We start from the raw sequence: 7,929 nt of genomic DNA on the forward strand, positions 1-7,929 counted from the left end.
AAGCAAGAAATATATTAGAAATTAAGTTATAACTGGAACATAGTAGAGAAGCCTTACCTCTTTTAAGTCTTTTCGAGCCCTAGCCTTCCCATCCTCTACCACACCTCTTTCCTTCTATCTTTCACAAACCCTAAACCCTAATCCTCTACTAGCAACTCCCGAAGAAAGAAGAAGGATCATCAAGAAGTCTTGAGACCCTATCCTTTTGCTAATCTTTTCTCTTTTTGTTTTGAAGGTTGAAAAAGAAACATTAAAGAAGGAAAACGAAGAAAGATTAAGTGATAAGGGCCACAAATATTTTGCATAGTTTAGGATTAGATTTATTGACATGCTTCTCATGCTCTACTTGTTTGTCTTATATCTTGTTTGCTATACTCTCTAAACACAAAAATATAAGAAACCTACAAGGCTTCGCATTATCATTTCATACCTATCTTTCTATCTAAATCTTAAGAGTAAATGTGCTCCTTTGCATCTGTGGCCAAGAAAAGATATCAAGAGCCTCCACCCTTCTTCTAAATTTAAGATAAAACTACCTGCAAATATATAAATACACCCTTAGTGCATCACTAAGCATCTCGTGATTCAGAAGGATTACCAGATTTGATATGGACCACTTTGGCTACTACAGGTATTCAAAAGGATCACCAGATATGATGTACATCATTTTGGCCACTATTAATATTTAGGAGGATCACCAGAATTTATGTAGATAATTTTAGCCACTATGGGTAGGGTTAGATAGGATTAAATAGGATTTAGAAGTAAGATCGGCCACCAAATCATACGCCAAAAATTTTGGAGGCCATAATTAGTCATATGATACTTGATTGAGATAATATTTTTCTCAAATCAGATAATTTTTTGAGATTTATGACGAAGAGCCAGCCATTTAGGAAGATAAAACAAGCCAAAATTCTATCATTTTAGATTACTCTATAAGTTGGTATTAGAGCTTCAGACTCCACTACAAGTTGGTATCAAAGCTTAAGGTTCCTCTATAAGTTGCTATCAGAGCTTCAGGTTCCTCCACAAATTGGTATCAAAGCTTCACGTTCTTTTACAAGTTAGTATCAGAGTCTCAGCCCTCTATATTTATGGGAGCCTTAGTTTGTGGCCCGGACACATGGTGCTTGAAGTACATCGAAGGATAAAGATGCCTATAGCCGCTAGTTCTACCTCAGTAGATGATGAAATGAATGAACATCTCATATAACTAGAGAAAACAATTTTCTAACTCATCGAGATCGTATCTCGATTGGTGATGCTTTAAGTACAAGCACCAGCAACTTTCATGAAGAAATTGTCTCTCATGTCCGAAGACAAGAATCTGCCATCTAGTAAAGAAGACAAAAATTGGAAACCATCTTCAAACAAAGCCAAGAAGTTCAGCCGTGTGGCAACGAAGCGGATATTTCTCCATCTTAAGTTATGATTTAGTATGAGTTAATTTTTCTAAACAGTGGAGCTTTAATTCGGAAGAATTATCAGACTTGATATGGACCATTACGAGTATCTAGAAAGATCACTAGACTCGATGTAGATTATTTTGACCACCATGAATATGCAAAAGGATAACCATACTTGATATGGACTACTATGGCCATTACGGGCAGGGCTGCATAAGATCTAGGAGCGAGATCCACCACATTAAGAAGTTGAATTGCGCACCAAATTCTCAAACACCATACATGATTATACAATGCTTGATGTAGATGATCTTGTCTTTTAAATCGAATAACTTTTCGAGATCTATGATAAAGACTAAACCTCTTAAGCATTAAAATGGGACAAAATTCTATTGTTTGAATTCAAAACAGGCCAATCAAATCGAAAGTTTTCTTTTGAATTTTTTTTTAGCCGAGTGTATCTCTTAATCTGTGAAGATTGAGATAGAGTAACAGAAGACAAAGTTGATATAAAAATCGAGATTTACCTCCTATAGAATTTTTATTTTTTTCATGATTATGTCTATTGGGTACATTTATTTTTGGAAACCAAGTCCTATTCGAACTAGAAAATAAATCCAACCTAGTTTGTACCAAGAAAGGCCTCACTACTAATATAAATAGAGGCTATGTATCTCAGTTTATAATATACGGATCATTAATAAAGAAAAGAGGATGTAAACCTTCTTCAAAATTTTTTCACCTTCTCTAAATTTCTTTTAAGAGATTCGAGTTGAGCAGATTAAGAAAATTCTTTCTTCACCCTAATCAGATCAACTCGAGAAGCCTATATTGGTTAATAGAGGGTAAGAATTTTGGATTTTTAGTTTTTTTTAGGTCTAATTAACTTCAAAGTATGCTTTTCTAGTATGAAGGACCATTTTTGCATAATTTCTATGATAATTTCAATCCCTAATTGGGTGTACATGTAGTCCCTAATTTTTATCATAGTCAAATTTCGATTCCCTAGCTGCCCATCCAACTTCCAAAGTTCAATTATGACCCAATTAAGTTTGCATGGCCCAAGAACTATTCTTCATTCAATTATTCATGTCCCAATCATCCTAATTAGCTGCACAACTTACATTACCTAGAGGCCCCCCAATTTCTTCAAAAATTATGTCAAGAAGATCATTGCTTCTATCAATGTCACCATAGCAATCTCTTTCAAAATTCATTTGTATCCAATATAATCCTCCTCCCACAAACCTTTTGCGAAGTTTACATTCCCTCCTACATCCCTTCCCTCACAATCCTATCGTCCCCAACCATGACTCCTAACCCTTATGTTCGATTCGCATATACTCATTTTAATCCAATCCCTCCTACTCTTTTAATATCTACACCACCCAACCTTCATATCCTCCTTCACATCCATACGCAATCAATAATCTAACACCTCATCATCACTTGTTACTATCCCTTTTTCTCCTCTTTTTGATTCATATTCAAAATTACATGACTATATCCATGTTTTCAAAGAATCCTTAAAGAAAAAGGATGAAATTGAAGGTCGTGGACTTCAAGAAATATGATGCGACGGGGTGCCCTATTGCTCATCTTAGGTCATTACTATGGAGAGATGGCTCTAGTTATCCACTGTCAATGCCTCATGATCATTTTCCACCCTTGATTGGCTCACTTCACTTGATCATTCCAACCTCCAAACTTTTTAGATTTACTTGATCTCTTCATCAATCAAAATCGATCCAATCTTAACAATCATGCTTATTAGGAGAATCTTGAAGCCTTAACTCAAAAACTTGATGAGTCATGTTCTGAGTATATCTGTTACTTCAGAGAACTCGCTATTACATTAGTCGTCCTCTACTTGATGAAGAAGCAATTAATTTGATCATAAAAATTGCATGACTAGGTATCGCAATACTCCTTGCCCTCCAAACAACTTTGGACTTTTCTTCGCTGATCAATGTAGGAATAAAAGCTGAATAAATGATTAGACATAGGAAGATCTCCTTGCCAACTCATTTGATCTCATTCACTTCATCACCTTCTACCACTTGTACACCTGACTAAGTATATGAATGTTATCTATCAGCCAAATTGTTCACATTCTTGCAAAGACATAGATGTTTCAATTTCTCAATATCTTTTTTTTTTAACATTAAAGTTATAGTCTAATTAATAGGTACTAAAACTTTGGCCAACGGAGGAATCTACTATTAAATACACCTTTTCTTAAACATTCTTTTGTCTACCCAGTTATCATGATCTATCTTCATTTTTTTCTCTTGTCCTTCCACATGGATATATCACCTCCTCCTTGAATCTCCTCTATTTCCTCATGCAGTCACACTCACATCAAAGTTTAATATATTTTGAGTAGTGCTTGTGGAACGTGATAAACTTTTGCTCACTTCTTATGCTTTTAAGTTTTATTTATTCTTGTTTGGATGCAAATAAGGTGCGACTTTTGAAAAAAGCAATCAACACTAGTCCTTGTCAAAAGCAACCTCTATTTTTTTAATAATTCTTATAATTTTAACTATTACTTAGTAAGTACTTTTATGATGTCAAAAAAATTCTGTTCTATAGTTTGCAGACTCTTCTTCGCTTCAATAATTTTATTGCTGTTGAACATGGTGATGCTATAAAGAATCAAATAGTTTCTATTGTGATAGCAACCATATAACCATTAATTAGGATTTAAATTTATACTATTGTAATGTTTCTGTAGGTCTCTTCAAGACATATGATGGACATTTTCATAATAAATATTATTTTTCTACCAATGAATACTATATAATGTGTATGGCACTTTATAAATTTTATACATTTTTTTATAATGTTTAATTGCACATAAAATAAAAAATTATATGTGTACTTGAAAAGAATAACCAACAACTAGTCCATATCAAAAGTAAACTCCATATTTTTTTAATTGTTCTTATAACTTTTAGGTATTATTAGCAAGTACTGAATTTCTTTATGACATCAAAAAAATTCTCTCCCTTGATTTATAGATTCTTGTTTGCTTCAATAGTTTTATTATACTTAAAGATGATGATGTTATAGAGAATAAAATAATTTCTATTGTAATTTTAATGTTTTCCCAGGTCTCTTCAAGACAAATATGGTGGACATTTGCATAATTTCTACTAATGAATGTTATATAATGGGTATGACACCTTTGAACTTTATGTATATAAAATATGGTGGATATTTACATAATAAATATTAATTTTCTTGAACATCGACCCACCATCCACCATCTACATTAACCATGAAGGATTCTGAAATCATTTTTGTAAGTTGATCTTCTTCCATAATATTGGCATCATATAATTTTTGTTAGCTTTTGCACTGTCGGTACTCCTTGGCCATATAACCAATCTTTTCACAAGCAAAACGCGAGCCCTTCTTCTTTTGTTTTCTTTCTTAAGATTATTATCTCTCTTGAAAAATTAATCCTTTGTGATCCAGACCTTTTTTACCTTTCTAACTCATTTTAGAACTATTAGGATAAGGTATATCCACTAAATTCATAGTGCCAAAATTAGAATGACAGACTTAATTTTGCATTTCCTCCAATTTATCTTGAACATGTGCCTCTTCCTCTATTTAAAGATGTTGAAGTAATTCTTCCAAAGTTTAAAACTGATGCTTATGCTTCAACATTTTTTGATGGTCCTACCAAGATGGAGGCAATTTGCTCTTAATGGTGCACTTGAAAAGGTCTTGTGTCACATGAATCACTTCTTGAATTTGCTCCATAATAGGCTTCTCATCAACTATATATCTTGATTTCAATATACTTGTTAATCAAATATGATCTATTTCCTGCATCTTCAGTCAAGTATCTTGCTAGAAGTGCACTGCACAATACTGATACGGTTTGATGGTGCCAATGAATATGAAATAGGTCATTGAACATAGAACCCAAAATCATGCCTCTACAAATTAATATAGTCATCCTTCGACTGTTTGACTGGCCTTTGGTGTAACCATCTTCCAAATAACTTTTTGGACATAGTGTTTGAAGCACATACGCCACCTTTTGCATGGTAAGAAAGAAATGGATTTTGAGAAGCCGTCTCTTGAAATTGTGCCCACCAAATTAATCCCAAACTACAACTTCATATATAGGAACTTTGATTGTCACATGTGGTAGTCATTGTTGAGGAAAGATAATTACCTTTAAACTATTGGGGGCTTCATGTACAAATCAAGGAATACCTGAAAAATATAAATAAATTGAGCTAGATGTACCACTTAAGTCACTTGCTTAAAGATAATTATTTCCCTACTTTGCAAATGAATTTAGTGAAGATTATTATCCCCATGATACAAAGTCCATATATTCTCTAAAATTTAGGCTGCACCTCAAAAGTTGCTTTCTTAGGAAAAGAGATGAGATGGTGTGGAAGAGAGTTTATGAGAGAGTATTGGCGTTTGTTAATTTATAAGAGAGAGAGAATGAGAGTAAATAGGCATAATAATTAAAGGAAGGAAAAATATTGTATGTGCCGGAGTTCATCGTATACATAGAAGTGAAAGAAGTGTGTTTTTGTAAAAGAAACTTAGATGGTCAAAGTTTCAAACTTCCTCCCAATGGATAAGAGAAGTAAACCAAACGTCTCTTGATTAGAGGGAACCAAACGTCTCTTGATCAAGATATAGGTCATATCAGCATATTTGTGAATGGTTTTATACTGGTATAATCTAATGCATGCATCCACTTTATCAAAAAAATAAAAAGAAAAAGAAAAATACACAAAACAACACCTTATATGGGCAGTCATTATCATGATCCTCTTAGCATAACTGGGTGTAGTCTAAATCTAATTAAGCTCGATCAAAATCTGCAGGCAGGCAAATCAGCAGGATAATCCTTCAACTTGAATTGCAAGGGAGGGATGTTCTGCCATTACATTCAGAACTAAATTAGTTTTGAGATGGGCCAAGCTAGGAGTTTCCATTGTACCTTATGCATAAAAAATTAGTTGATTTTTTTTCACAACGTTAATCATTGGATCGCACCTTATACAGATTCCACAATAATCTAATTTCTACCATTCATTTATCTATACAGATCTTGGCAGATACAACTCGAACCCCAACCTAGCTAAGCTGTGGTCAGGCTAGAAAATTGATTACTCATCTGCTTAGACCAAATGGACCATTCAAACCGAGCTGGGTAACGATCATACATGGCGGATGGCACCCTTTTTTAACGCAATGGCTCGTCTCCTTCTTGGAACATTGCATGTGATGGTGTCAGGAATAAGAATCCGGACACATTCTCCCACCGTACGTCCACTGAGAAAGGTCGGCCACCCTGACGTCCTGGGTACGCGCGAGGCCTGACTCGTTAGCATGTGGACCGTCCAATCTCTGATGAGATTATTCTCCACGTAAGCCGGTGCAGTGCATGTTTCTGCTTCACGAAACCCAAGGAGAGCCAGAGGAATCCTCGCAGTAGAGCTCTGAAAAATGCCAAACTAGCCAGCTGGTCATGTCCTATCAACAAAATTGAAAGCAATACCTCCAATCCTTCTATATAAACCGCAAGCTCCCTTTCCTTCTGCGTGTGTTAGCTGGTGTGTTGCAATGGAGCACTCTCGGCGATTGCTTCCAGCCATCCTTCTGCTCTTGTTCCTTCTCATATCCTCAGGTTCTTCTCTTCCTTTCTCTTTCTTATCTTCTTTGCTGAATGTAATGGTTTAATTTTTCAGTTTGAAGCTGGAATATTTCTCCAGAAAATAATGGACGTATTTGAAGACCTTATAATTAATACACCTAATGTACTGGTTCTTAACGATGCTTTGTTTCTTTCTTCTTAGAAGAGATGGGAACGAAGGTGGTGGAGGCAAGGACATGCGAGTCTCAAAGCCACAGGTTCAAGGGTACGTGCTTGAGAGCAAGCAACTGTGCAAACGTGTGCCAGACTGAGGGCTTCCAAGGAGGTGTTTGCCGGGGCTTACGCGGCCGATGCTTTTGCACAAAGCGTTGCTAATGACCTACGCTTCGCATGCAGGAATGTGAGGCCGGGTTATGTGGCTACCATAAGCTTTTCATGCGTCTTCAGAATAAAATAAGCTTAGTTTTAGGACCTGTTGCTCTTTTCTCTCCTTTGTAGTCAAGTCTTTATGGCGTGGAACTTCGAGCTTGCACAAGTTCAGTTGTGCTTATGAATGATCCTGTTAAGCTTAGTTGAGCTAGCTTGTATTTTGCTGTTATCTAATGTGACTATTTGAGTAATTAATCCATAATTGTAGGATGTGGATGTGGCAAGAGGGGGAAACAGTCATCTACTTGGCATGTTCCTGGCTGTTATGATGTTAGGAGCTTTAAGAAAAACAAATAGAATGAAACTTTGGAGGCCGGCATGTCCAAAGGCCCATACAAGCGTTGGATCATCAAATGGTAAATGGAAGGGGAAATGGATTGGGAATAGAAATACAAAAAAAAGAAGAAAAATTTAAATGGAAGTCCAAATACAATATATATTTAAGAAAAT

General features: G+C 35.3%; 1 long non-coding RNA gene across 1 annotated transcript; it reads left to right on the forward strand.

Moving 5' to 3' along the window:
* Nucleotides 1-6,848: 6,848 nt before the first annotated feature.
* LOC120107166 lies at nucleotides 6,849-7,681 on the forward strand. The gene is made up of 2 exons (XR_005509088.1): nucleotides 6,849-7,083; nucleotides 7,256-7,681. It is a non-coding gene; the product is annotated as an uncharacterized LOC120107166 (long non-coding RNA).
* Nucleotides 7,682-7,929: the final 248 nt, after the last annotated feature.

This window comes from Phoenix dactylifera, unplaced genomic scaffold, assembly GCF_009389715.1.
Source record: "Phoenix dactylifera cultivar Barhee BC4 unplaced genomic scaffold, palm_55x_up_171113_PBpolish2nd_filt_p 000782F, whole genome shotgun sequence".
NCBI classification, from domain to species: domain Eukaryota; kingdom Viridiplantae; phylum Streptophyta; class Magnoliopsida; order Arecales; family Arecaceae; genus Phoenix; species Phoenix dactylifera.